The sequence below is a fragment of the Notamacropus eugenii genome, chromosome 1 (genome assembly GCF_028372415.1).
Source record: "Notamacropus eugenii isolate mMacEug1 chromosome 1, mMacEug1.pri_v2, whole genome shotgun sequence".
NCBI lineage: Eukaryota > Metazoa > Chordata > Mammalia > Diprotodontia > Macropodidae > Notamacropus > Notamacropus eugenii.
In genome coordinates, this window is record NC_092872.1 from 172,233,427 (window position 1) to 172,246,961 (window position 13,535).

The window sequence follows — 13,535 nt, forward strand, 5'->3', positions numbered from 1 at the left end:
AGTTTGGAAATTATGCTTCAATCCTATTCAGAGTTTATTAGTTCTCTCTGGAGGGGAAAAGCATTTTTCATCATTGGTCTGTTGAAATTGTCTTGGATCATTGTCTTGATGAGAGTCTGCTTCCACAGCTAAAAGGAAGGATTTGGGTTAGATGATCTTAAGGACTCTCTGCCTCTAAATCCTAAGAAAGAAGATAGGACTGACTGGAATCATGATTTCTTTAAACCAAGTAATAAATGCTCTTTTATTAAGTACTTACTTTGCACCAGGCACTATGGTAGGAACATGCAGATTCAAATTACTGACATTAAGCACTTTCTATTCTTGGGGGGAGGGGAAGGGACACACAGGGATGCGTTGGATAACATTCGGGATTAGACAAAATAAATCCAGAGATTTGTGCTTGTAAATGCATGTTTATATGCTGTTGTTGTTGTGTTCGTCCTGCCAAAGAAGACCATGCCATCAGAGAAATGATGACATGATTTGCACTTGACTTTGTTTCTAGTGAGGGAGGGCTGTGCAAGGTCACTAGCCTCACTTCTCCTCCAGAGCCATCTGAATCCAGGGACCTGATATTCATAAGGAGGCACTGGGAAACCTTGGACCCTTTAGTCCTGAGAGTTAATGTACTAAGAAACACCTTTGCAAAACATCCTTTGCAGAAATAAAGAAGGTCTAAATAACTGGATTGAGTATTCTAGCTATATAAATCACAATTTAGTTATACCTCACTCAAAGTCTTACTCTTCTGGGAAGATGGTCTTTCTGACTCTTCAGGAAAGAAGATATGTTGGTTTTTTGTATTTACTTGTCTGCATGTATCTAGAAATTGTGTTTTATGTTTTGCATCTTACCCTAGGTATTTACCTTTCCAACTAAAATTAGAAATTCCACCATATTTTTGCCCTGAGCCAATATTGGGGGAATCAAGAAAGGCCTCTTGAAGAATGTAGCACTTGAGATAAACTTGAAAAGATCTAGCAGTGCAAGAGCATTTCAGGAGTATGAGACAAACTATGCAAAGACATCTTAGGTGGAGTGATAGCATGTTGTGAATGGGAGCAGTGTGTAGGTCATTCTGGTCGCTACTTGAAGTGTGGAAGAGAAAAGTAGGCTAGAAAGATAGGTAGGAGCCAGTAAGCGTTAAATACTAAACATTTAATTTGTGTTTTATTCTAAACATAACAAACCACTACTTCTTGAGCATGTGAGTGACATGGCTAAACTTAGGTCTCATTGTAACACTGATTTGACAACTGATGTTTGGAGAGGGCAGAGACTAGGAGGCTACTACATTAGTCCAGGCTGATGAGGATCTTTTGTGTAGGAAGAAAGGGACAGTTGTGAAATGTGGGACTGGAACTTTGGAGAAAGATGAGGACTGGGTATGTAGATTTGAGGAGTTACCTGTATCAGAGATACAGATTTTGCCCCTTTGTGAAGGTCCCAAGGGATACTCAGGACAAAGCTCTAGGTGGTCAAGGAGAAAGCATAAAAATAAGACAGGGATCATTCCTTACTATGAAAAATGTATTTAAGAATTACTACAGCTTTACAAGATGTTTGTTTATATTTGAGTAACTTTAAAACATTCTAGAGCCAAATAAAAGCAATTTTAAAAATATTTTGAGATAATATTGTAAAGTAATTTAAAACCTTAAAGTGCTTTATTTAAATGTATTGCTACTTAGAAGTACCCATGCTACTGCTATCCATCATTATTGCAAGTAAGTTCAGTAAACACTTTTAAGATTGTAGTTCTTAACCTTTCTATGTATCATAGGATGCTTTGACAATGTATGGGCCACTCAGAATAATGTTTGGATATGTGTAAAATGAAATATCTAAGATAATAAAGGACACCAATTATATTGAAATGCTTATCAAAGTAATTAGTCCATGGAGCACAGCTTAGGAACAAACCCCTGCTTTAGGATACAAGAGTAATCGACAGACTTTATTTCATTGGACTTGATGTTGGTTAGTATTGTATTCATCTTAGTCTTGAAAGAAAATTTTATAATCTTTGGTTTAGAAGGGACCTTATGACAAACTCCTACGTATTTTTTTCTAATTGTCATTAATAACTTCTGGTTTGCATCACTTTCATTTTTGAATATCCCCCCTTGCACAACCCCCAACTTATCCAGCCATTCCTTGTAACAAACTGCTGTGATGGAAAAAAAAAAAAACTCAAAAAAAAACCCAAAACATCACACATGATTGATAGTATATGCACTCCACAGCTGCAGCCCCCAACCTTGAGGGGAATGCATTTTTATTAATTTTTCCAGGGTCAGCCTAGATCACTATAGTTCTACAATATTGATTCTTTTTTTTTAAATTAAATTTACATTGGTATGACTATATATTTTGTTTTTCTGGTCCTTTTTCTTTAACATTGCATCAGTTCATATATGTTCTACCTCACCTCTCTGAAGTCTTCATAGTGTCTTACTGCGTAGCAGTATTCCTTTATAGTCCTATACCACAATTTGTTAAGTTTTCCCCAGTTGAATGAAATCCACTTTGTCTCCAGTTCTTTACTGCCATAGAGAGATCTTCTGTGAATTTTTTGTTGTACATGAAATTTCTCTCAGCATCTTCTGAGTATATTTCTAGGAGAGCAATATTTGAGTCAATAGATATGGACATGTTCACTTTTTTTAAAGCATAGTTTGAAATTACCTTGTTAGATTGCTTTCACCCAGTTTTGACTCTGTCAACAGGGTGAACAATACATGTATTGCTTTACCTGTCTTTCCCCTACCACTGCAACATTGATTATTTTCACTTTTTATCATATGCTATTCTAGTACAAGATAAAAGTGTCAGTTTTCATAAAACATTTTTCTTGTTATATGTGCTGTGGAATAATGTTACATTTGGTTGTTAATAGTGTGCTATTCTTTGTAGGCTGTTTATAACGTTTGACTACTTAATCTCTCCCACCTAAGTGGAAAAAAATTCCCTCCCTTTTATATTCCTCACATAGATGTTCAACCTCTTTACTTTAATCCTTCCAGTGGTTGGTAGAGTTCACTACCTTTCACAAGAAAACCTCTTCTAGTATTGATTAGTTCTAGCTATGGAAAGAACAGATCTCATAACTCCTTTTCTACTTAATCACATAAGGCAGATGTCCTTCTCTTCCACAATCTACCTCTAAATCTCATTAGGCTAATTAAACACATCTAGTTCCTTCAGCCATTCCTTATACAGTAATCTCTAGATTTCTTTTAGATGCACTCTAGGTTGTCAGTTTCCTTTTTAAAGTGTATTGCCCACAATTGGATACAATGTTGCAGATATGGTCTGACTGGTATGGAATATAGTGAGATTATTATTATTTCCTGTGGTCTGGAAATTCTGTTTCTTTAACGCAGCATGGATTGTTAGCTTATTTAACAGTTGCTTTTTTATATAGCTGCTTCAATAAGGCTGTGATTAAGCCCCCAAATTTGTTTCACAAACATAAATTTTCTCTATTCTCTATTATGAACTTTATAGCAGCATCTGTAAACATTTGTCTTCTTGCTTTTTTACTTTTTAACTTTTAAATATTAAGACTTTTCATTATCTCTAATATGGTTTAACTGCCACTTTTAGCTTTATCTTCTGATTTAATAAATATATTCTAGTCTTCTTACAAGTCATTGATAAAAACAAGTGAGCAGTATAGGAACAAGGAAAAAGCTCTGCAGCATGCTACCAAAGATTTGATTACATTTGTTCAACCAGCTGATGCACTTTTTGTTTTATTCCATTAGAATATTTTCCAAAACAGTAACAAGGTATAAGATTTTTACCTTTAAAACCCTTGAACACATACTCTTTTGGGGCTAGAGATTCCCAGATTGTTCTTTGGAAATAATTCGGCAGTTTAGAGTTCCGCTGTATCTGATGGACTTTATTTTTTTCTCACTTTGAGAAGGGTGAAAGTTGTTTATAAATTGTTATTATATGTTTTTAGTCAAAGTTGAGTACTTTGATTAACTGCTTTTCTTTGTTATCCTTGTAAAAAGCCAATTAAATATCTACTATTATAGAGAGAAACTAAACTACCTATTTTCTACAGGATAGAGAAATATTAAGAATTATTAAACTTGGTATATAAAATATCCATTCTATTTGCTTTTAATAGTGTTATTTCTTAGTTCCTGTTATTCTGGGTTGAGTAGAAAGTGTCAAGTACCTGAAATGATTTTGTGTGTTTACTGCTATGACCTAGAATAAAGTTAGCATATTGTCTTAAATTTTTTCAGTTAATAAGATGTGTTGAATTCACTTGTTTGTCTTATACAGAGAACATTTTTAGGTAAATTACCAAATTTAAAGTGTAGAGAGTCAAGGGAAACTCTTTGTAGGCCTGGCCATTTAAAGAACATTTTGTACAAATTTGGGGCATTTTGTTTGTTTGTTTGTTTACCAATGAAGATGGATAGTAAAAGTCAAACATGTTTGAAATTCATGAGATTTTTATAAATATCACTGAAGCACATTTTAGAAGTTTAGAATCAAATCTTTTCACAACTTACCAATTTAAAAGAAGGTCATATTGTAATATTCTTACGAGATTTTGACTTATGTCTTTCAGTGCTGTAAATCGAATACCTGTATATGTCCAGTGTAACTTAGATAATAAAGAAACTTTGGAAATATTTTGAGTGGACTTGTGCATTTGGTCACCTTTTATAGCACAGCAGGTATGTCAGATGCTTCAGTATAAAGTAGTACTTTATTCTGATTTTATGATGCTGATTTATTTCAATTAGTTGCTGCATTTAGTATGGAAGAGATGAGGGGAAAAAAATTTTTCAATAAACTGGGGAAAAAACCCACCCCTCTTAAATCTCATTAAAAATCAGCATGGCAAATACTGAATACATAAGACAGAACTAGAAATTAAGAGGCCTGGGATCTAATTCCAGCTCTACCACTTCAGTTCCCTTATCTCTAAAATGAAGGGTGGAAATAGATCTTTAAGAACCTCTTAGCCTATGAATCTCATTTAGCAACAAGTTGAAGTAATAAGAAGTACTAGTGTGGTGTTATGGATAGAGTGCTGGACCTCAGTAAGACCTGAGTTCAAATTCAGCCTCAGACACTTAATAACTGTGTGACCCTGGGGAAGCCCCTTAATCTTTCTTAGCCTTAGTTTCCTTATCTGTGAAATGGGAATAATTTTACAGACACACCTACCTCACAGGGTTTGTTGTGGGGATCATATGAGATAAATGTAAAGTGTTTTGCAAACTGCAAAGCTCTGTATAAATGTTTGTTAGTTGTTATTTTTCATGATCATTTTTCAGCTAGAGAAAACATGAATGCTAATCAAAAGGCAAAGAGATTGCTATAAGCAATTGCTATAACTAGAGGAATTCCTTATCTTGGAAATATTCACATTCTTGTCCATCAGCATGATGTCAGAGACAAACTGTCTGTTTTTGTGGTATTAATAGGAAATTCAGGATTTGGAGTTAGAGGCCCTGGGTTTGAATCGCACATTTATTATTTAGTTACCTATGTGACATTGGACAAATCATTTAACTTCCTTGGATCTCAGTTTTCTCATCTCTAAAAATGAAGACCCTGTACTAGACCTCTGAATCCCTTCTAGTTTTGACAATCTGCGAATTTGTCATTCATGGAATTTTGATTGAGAGATGAGAATACAACTTTATACCATTTGAGAATAATATGAAAAGAAAAACAAATCAGAACATCTTGACCTCAGCTGGTAGATCTAACTGACCAAGTATATATCTAACAATAGTATCTACTGTTTAAATAAATAAAACTATTGTAAGATTTAGTGATGGTGCCAAAATAATTGTCTTTTTCTTGCTACTATGATTTAAAACTCTATTTTACTTTCAATATTTAAATCTTTTGTTCTTGGTATATAAACTCCTGGCTCCCCTTCATTTCTTCACCCCCACCCCCAAGATAAGAATATTGGGAAGTTTCCTTGAAGAGTGGGGAAGAGCAGAATGAATTGAAGACTATGTGTTTCTTTAATATATGCTGTTAAAGACAGATATTATAATACCAAAATAACAGGCATAAAGAAAGAAAAGTAGAAATGGGGATGTTAGCTTGTTATTGTAGGGCACTTGTCAGATTTGCAGTATGTGCAGTATGAAGTTAGGTGTTTGAAATTCAGAGCCCATTTTTACTTGTAGAAACTACATAAATGAAATGGTTAGAATCCCAAGGCAACCCTCCTCCTACCCCCAAGACTATTTAACTTACAATATACCTTATAAAATCTGCCATTTTATAGCATGAATTGTTAAGGGAAATGTATTCCAAGCCTAATATAGCATATCTCTGACCACTGTCCCTCTTATCCCCTCACCCCCAAGGGTAGAAAATTGATTCTTTTCCTATCCACAGTGTGCAAATGTACACACTCCAGCAAGGGTAAGTGGAATGGGAACTTCAGGTATCCCTGTGATGGAGAACTTGGGATTTTTGATTCTAGGTCTAGTACTTGCTTGGATGTTGAGGTCTTACAAAAGTCAGGGCCTGTCTATGTTAACTCAAATGAATGTCCTTTAAGAAAATAAGAGAGCTGATGTGCTTATTTTAATATTCACCCAGAGCTGGGGGCTGGGAGTACAGGGAGGGTAGGAGCAGTTATGGAGGGAGAAAGTTGACAAATAGTTTTCAAAAGATAGTCCTTGCTCCTGATTGTACCAGATAGAATAAGAGAATATTTTTTATGGGACTTTTTTAAACCTAACCTACCCATAAATTTTATTAACCAACTTAAGAAATCTTCTGTTAGAATGTTTTGGGGTTTTTTTGTATTTTTTTTTTTTACTATGCTCACAAAAAATCATTTTTAAATAAATATAAAAAGTAATGAAACTGTTCCTTTAAAATTTTGGAAGTTTTTTTTAGAATGTTCATAATGGATTTTAACTATTTCAATTCTTTCATATTAAATGTGTTACAGGAATGAAACTGAAGTCTGCTGCAATAAAACACTGAAGGCTTTAAAATGTTTTCTTGCACAAAACTCAAACTTTAAGTAGCTGCTTATGAGGATAGGGAAGTCAGGAAACTAATGTCTGTCTCAAGATACAGGACAGCTGTTTGTTCATCAACTTCAACTGTGTGAGTAGAGCCTTAAGCCTGTAAGCTTGCTTAATTGGACGTAGTGAATAATTTTTGTTTGTTTCTGTGAGGCTATAGTTAAATCAACATGAATAAATATTTTAAAAGGCTTTTTTCTTCCCTCTGTTCCCTCACTACCCTGCCATTGCAGGCTGTTGATGGTGAAGTGGGTAGTGATAGTTTTAAAGAGTAGTAGAAAATTCTTGGCATAAGTATTTCTATGAGCATTAAGACTCATAACTAAATGGAAGTGTTTCTTTTATACCGAAGTTATTCTAAATCATAGGGATTCTACCTCTTATAAAAAATAACCTACATCATACTTAGAGATATGTGATAAATTTTTTATTTAAATTATGCTCCAAGCAAAATTTACTGATTTAAAATATAGTGTGTATGTATTTTGTGTAGTTTATATCTTAAAAAAAATGTTTACATGTATATACTCATACATGACAGTGAAAAACAGAATTTGGGGAAATAATAGGTCAAATTCTAATTTGGAACAATATTCTGAAAAGACATTTTACCAAAAGTTATGCCTAACCTTTGTATACTTAATTGATTGTGGTATTTTAAACTCAGCAGTAATAAATCTTTAGTTAAAGAACCATTGATTATATTAAAGTAGTTGTGTCTTAAATACAGTTGGAATTATGTCTATAAACTATTAGGATGCTTGTTCTTAAAGTATGTTTTATAATCGCCTTTCTCTTGAAAAGCAAAATGATAGCCCTATCTAAGAATCAATTTGTAGAGCTCTGCTATTTCTACTCGGTCCTTGCTTCACAGATTTGTCTGTGAGAGCCTCTTTGTGTCCAAGAGAAATATGGCATTTCATAGGATATTGTTCAGAAGGCATTGTTTTAAAACATAAAATGCTATATCTTAAAAATAATGAAATCTCGTTGCACTTAATCAGCGAAGTTAAGTAATTGCTTGGCAGTGTCAAGACTGCAATGAAGGTATCCAAGTCTAGTGCTGTTATGATTCCTTTTAAGGACATATAAAATGATGTCATATTTTCAGAATATTCAAGGGAAAGGAGTCAATTGTTTAGCAATTCCTAACATACAGTAAATCTGTACCTTGAAACTTATCTCCTCTCTTCTGCTATAGTTTAGCCCTTTGTTTTTTAACTAATGAATATCAAAAACAAATGGTCACAAACCTTCATGTTCTTGTATTTGCTGGATCCTATATGAATCTGGCAGGTATGCCTCTTTCAAGAAGTTGGCTCAAGTAATGTTAATTCTACAAATAAATGTGGATCTGAGTTCTAGTGCTAAAATTTGAAAGGGCATAGAAAGCACTTTTGTATCACTATTTCCTCTAGTTTTTCAAGTTTCTTATTGACCTGTATGTAGTCCACTTTCTTTGCATTTGATTTTAATTTTATTTTTCTCAATTACATGCAAATAAAATTTTTAGCTTTCATTTTTGTTTTAAAATTTTAAGTTCCAGATTTTTTCCCTGTCCCCCTCCTTAAGAAGTCAAGAAATTTGACATAGGTTGTATGTGTGTAATCATGCAAACATTTTCATATTAGCCAAGTTGCAGAAGAAACCAGACCAAGAAAAAAAGAAAGAATAAACTATACAGTATATGTTGTGTAATTATTCAATTAGTTTTCCGTATCAGCAGGTCTAGTGGGTTTATTTTTTTCCTTTATCAGCTAAATTTGAACTTCATGACAGAAAAGTATCCAATGAAAACTGTACTAGGCTGGAAAATGAGAGTCAGGTTCTGATCCCATAAACTAGCTATTGAGAAATTTACTTCTCATTTTCCCCTATCTGTAAACTAAAGGAGTTAGACTAAAGCCTTAAGACCTTTCCAACTCTGAAATTCTATAATGACATAGATAATTTAGATGTATCCTTCACATGTTTAAGAGACAGAAAAAGAATCTTTTTTAAGTAAATGTATGAAAAGAGTGTCAATTTAGTATTCCCTTTGACGTGAAAATAAGAAGTTCGAGGGTATATATCTGGGTTTTAAATTAGCTGGAATTTTTTGTTGTTGTTGTTGGGTAAGGTAAGGTAGATGGAAGTGTTGGGGATCCTAAATCTTTTATGACCCAGTTATAATTAGTGACACAAAAATAAGAACCAAGGTCATGTATATGTTTGTTATGTATACATTTGGAGAAATCTTTTCTCTTGAATATAATTCCATTATGTTCCACTAGCTAGAAACAGTACACTTTAAAAGTCCAGTATCTATTTCCAAGGAAAGACATTGAGCAGGAAAGTCAACAGACAGATTGAAAATAGCCCTGCAAATGATGACAGTTTCAAACCAGTCTTTATATGTATTGAGGAAAACACTATTGGTGATCTAAATGATACTGCTTGTTAAGATTATGGTAATTCAATTCTTTAAATATTTATTAAGTACCTATGATGTGTCAGGCAATGTGCTAAACACTAGGGGTACAAAAAGAGGTAAAAGACAACCCGTGCCCTCAAGAAGATTACAGTCTAATAGGGGAGACAAATATGAACCCAATACATAAATACATATATAATATGTAAAATTCAAATTATATGCAGGGTAAATAGAAAATAACAGAAGGAGAACATTAGCGTAATCATTAAACATAGTAAAATGTTGTATGTATGATATGCACAGATGGTAATATTTTTGAGCAAACATCAGATATTAGTATGCTTAGGAGAGGAATTAGAGCCCACAAAGTTAGTTTCATACAGTGATGCTAAAGATATTTGGCCCTTTGAATGTCTGAACTTTGGAGTTTGTTTCAGAATCTTAGAAATATAGGTTTAAAATAATTAAATATTTGTTGAACATATAACAAGTTTCTATCAGTATTCTATGTGATAAGAAAAATATGAGGAACTACAAAATATGGTCTTACCCCTTAGAATTTTATAATCTAACTGGGGAAACAAGTTGTAGACTTGTGAAACATGCGATAGCGATTCAGAGAGAAGAGAACTCAGTGGGTAACTAGAAGGTGGGAAAAAAAAAAGATCATTCTGGAGGAAGGAGGCTATAGCAGCAGTGGGAACCAAGACTTGGAGGCAGGAATGAACATGATTATGTTAAAGGAGCAGAGTGACCTGAATGAACAGAAAGGTTTATATTAAGATATTACACTTTTAGATTTTATTATAGAAAATAAAGTTGGGCCATAATTAGGAAGAGCATTAAAAACTAGGCATAGAAATTGAGTTTTAGTATAATTGACAATAAGGACATAATTCTTTGAGCAGGAAGTGATGAAAATAGCTTTAGAATGTAGAATGTTTAGGGCAGAGGTATGTAGAATGGATTGCAGGATGAAGGAGGGAGGAGAGACCTACTAAGTGTATTGCTGTAATCTCTATGAAGTGAAGAGGGATTGTATATTAGGTTGCTAGTTGTAGTTACAAAGAAGAAAGGGTGAAGAGAAAAATGAATAGACCTTAGTGAAAGAAAAAGAATCAGAAGTGATGCCAAGATTTCTAACCTGGAAGGCTGGTGAGATCATTGTAGAGATTTTAATGTGTTTGTAAAGAGACACTTGTTTAAGGGAGAGCACTGAGCAGTGCACATAATGGACACTTAGTTTTTTGTGGGAGGGTATCTGAATTGAATAATGAGGTTTGTTTTGTACATCTCCTGAAGAAGATGGGAACATTTCTCAAGTGTAGGTTAGTGATTAGTTTTATAAACTAGCAGATAAATCTCTTCCTAGGGCCTAGAGGAACAAATAAGGTGTTGAGCTGAAAAAGGGGGTGGGAATTATGAGGGAACTTATTTTGTGGATGGCCTCAGTCTTTTCTAGAAACTAGGGAATAAGGACACTTAATAGAAAGTGAGGACATTGGGCATTTAAGGAATTTAGTGTCATTCTTAGATTGCTGTGTTTTGTGTTGGGAGCTCCAAAACAATTAAGTACATATATGTGCATATATGAGAAATGCTGTTTCTTGGCAAGAGCCAAATTTAATGGGTAATTGACCACTTCTTTAAGAGCAGAATGGGAGAAAGCATGTTGGTAAGACTGAGGATTTGATAGAATGACTCCATGCAAAGTCAGGGGTTGAGGAAGGACTGTGTGACAAGACAGTCCAAAGTACTAGAGATTGAGATAGTTAGTTGACCTTGGAGTGTGAAGAGAATCCATTGTAATTGTGAGAGGGCCAATAAAATGGATAAAGTAAAAAAGAGTGAAAAATCTCTTTGAAGGTAGATTGATTGGTTGGTTGTTGTCCATCATTCTCTAAGAGTACCAAAATGGTATCACTATGATAAAGTCAGGTTTCAATGTGTCCAGCTGTGGCTGATTAGACTTATACGAGCTCAGAATGCTCTACCACAGATTGGGCACAAGTAGTCCATGTGAATATTTGGGGTGGATACTCTAAATTTGTGCATCGCAAGTTTCCTTTGAGCTGTTTCAGTTCTGCTTTGCTCATAGGGTATAGCACCTTCTCTGATGCTGGCACACCATAATGAGTGATCCCATACCAGTGTCTCCCATGTCACACAATCAATTCCAAAGTTCTTGAGGGAGACCTTGAGAGTATCCTTGTATTGCTTCTTCTGACTGCCATGTGATTGCCTGCCCTGTGTGAATTCTCCATAAAATAGTCTTTTTGGCAAGCATATGTTTTGCATTTGAACAATGTGGCCAGTTCATTGGAGATGCACTCTCTGAAGCCTAGTTTGAATGCTTGGCAGTTTAGTTCAAGTAAGGACCTCAGTGCTTGGTACCTTATCCTGCCAGGTGATCTTCAGAATCTTCCTAAAACAGTTCAAATGGAAGCTATTCAGTTTCCTGGCATGGCACTGGTATGGTAGACTTTCCATGTTTCACAGGGATACAGAAATGAGGTCAGCACAACAGCTCTGTAGACCTTCAGTGTGGTAGTCAGTCTAATCTCTCCCATGCTTTCCTTTGGAGCCTCCCAAGAGCTAGTCTGGCAGTGCATGTGTCTACCTCATTATCAGTGTGTACATCCCTGGAAAGTACACTACCAAGGTAAGTGAACTTATCCACAGCATTCAAAGCTTCTCCATTTGCTGGCAACCAGTGGTTCAGCATATGGATGGTGTGGTGGTGGCTGATGAAGCACCTGTGTTTTCTTGGTGTTAATTGTTAGGCCAAAATGAGCACAAGCAGCAGAGAACTGATCCATACTTTGTTGCATCTCAGGTTCAGAGGCTGCATTGAGTGCACAATCATCTGCAAACAGAAAATCATACACCAACACTCCTTCCACTTTGGTCTTGGCTTGTAGCCTTTTCAAATTGAAGAATTTACCATCACTGTGATAGCTGACCGTGAAGCTATGTTCATCCTCATTGAAAGCATTTGACAACATGGCTGAAAAATCATTTTGAAAAGCATGAGAGCAAGCACACAACCTTGTTTCACTCTGGTGTCTGCGAAGGCACAAAACCCAGGCAAACGTGCCATCATGAAATTGATATACAATGCTGATGAACTTTGCTGGGCAATCAAATTTTGACATAATTTTCCATAAGTCCTCATGACTTAACAGTGTCGGAGGTCTTGTTCAGATCTACAGATGTTGTGTACAGACCTCTGTTCTGCTCCTGATGTTGTTGGGCAGCAAATACCATATTGACTGTTCTTCAGTCCTTTCTGAAGCCACACTAGCTCTCTAGTAGATGACCAACTTCCAGGTGAAGGATCAGCTTATTAAGGAGGACTCTGGCAAGAATCTTGCCAGCAATGACAAAGAGAGACCCTCCTCCCCCCATATGATTGTCACAAGACATTCTATTTCCTTTACCTTTATAGAGATGGACAGTGGAGGCATACCTGGACTCCTGGGGGATAACCTCCTTTTGCCATATAACCTGGAAAATTTCAATCAGCTTTTGTATGAGCAGTGGTCTCCCCTACCTTGTAAATCTCAGATGGAGTAGAATCAGCACCAGGTAATTTGCTACATGAAAGGAGCCTAATGACATTCAAAACCTCTTCTTCAGTTGGAGGTTCAGCTAAAGAGGGATTAACTTCAGTCTGAGGTAAATTGGCCTCAACGCTGATTGATGATGGTCTTTGGAGAACACTATAGAAATGTTTAGCCCATCTCTCTAGGATCATATCCTTATCACTAATCAATGTGGCTCCATCAGCACTGAGTAGTTGTGATGCACCATAGGTTCTCAATTCATAAATAGCTTTCACAGAATCATAAAATCGGTTTGGACTGTTACTGTCAGCTTAAAACTGTATTTCATCTGCCTTCTTACTGAGTCAGGAATCCTGCATCTCTCTAAACTTTGCTTGTACTTTACTTTTGATGGAATTAAATGCTACCTTCTTAGTGATGGATTAACCATCCTGCTGGAAAATCCTGTGGAGTTCCCGTTTTTCATTTAGCAGTTTCTGAATTTCCTCATCATTTTCATCAAACCAGTCT

General features: G+C 35.3%; 1 protein-coding gene across 22 annotated transcripts in view; it reads left to right on the forward strand.

Moving 5' to 3' along the window:
* Positions 1-13,535, forward strand: part of ZFAND6 (zinc finger AN1-type containing 6) — a 108,405-nt gene that overhangs the window by 51,890 nt on the left and 42,980 nt on the right. For 5 of the 22 annotated variants that reach the window (XM_072618991.1, XM_072619088.1, XM_072618999.1 and 2 more), the window contains one exon: positions 6,968-7,128. The exons of 13 other annotated variants lie outside the window; for them this stretch is intronic. The gene's annotated coding sequence lies outside the window, so the exon portion shown is untranslated. Of the gene's footprint in view, positions 1-4,600; positions 4,710-6,967; positions 7,129-13,535 lie in introns of those variants that run through there. 4 more of the 22 variants (XM_072619076.1, XM_072619115.1, XM_072618982.1 and 1 more) reach the window with 2 other exon arrangements.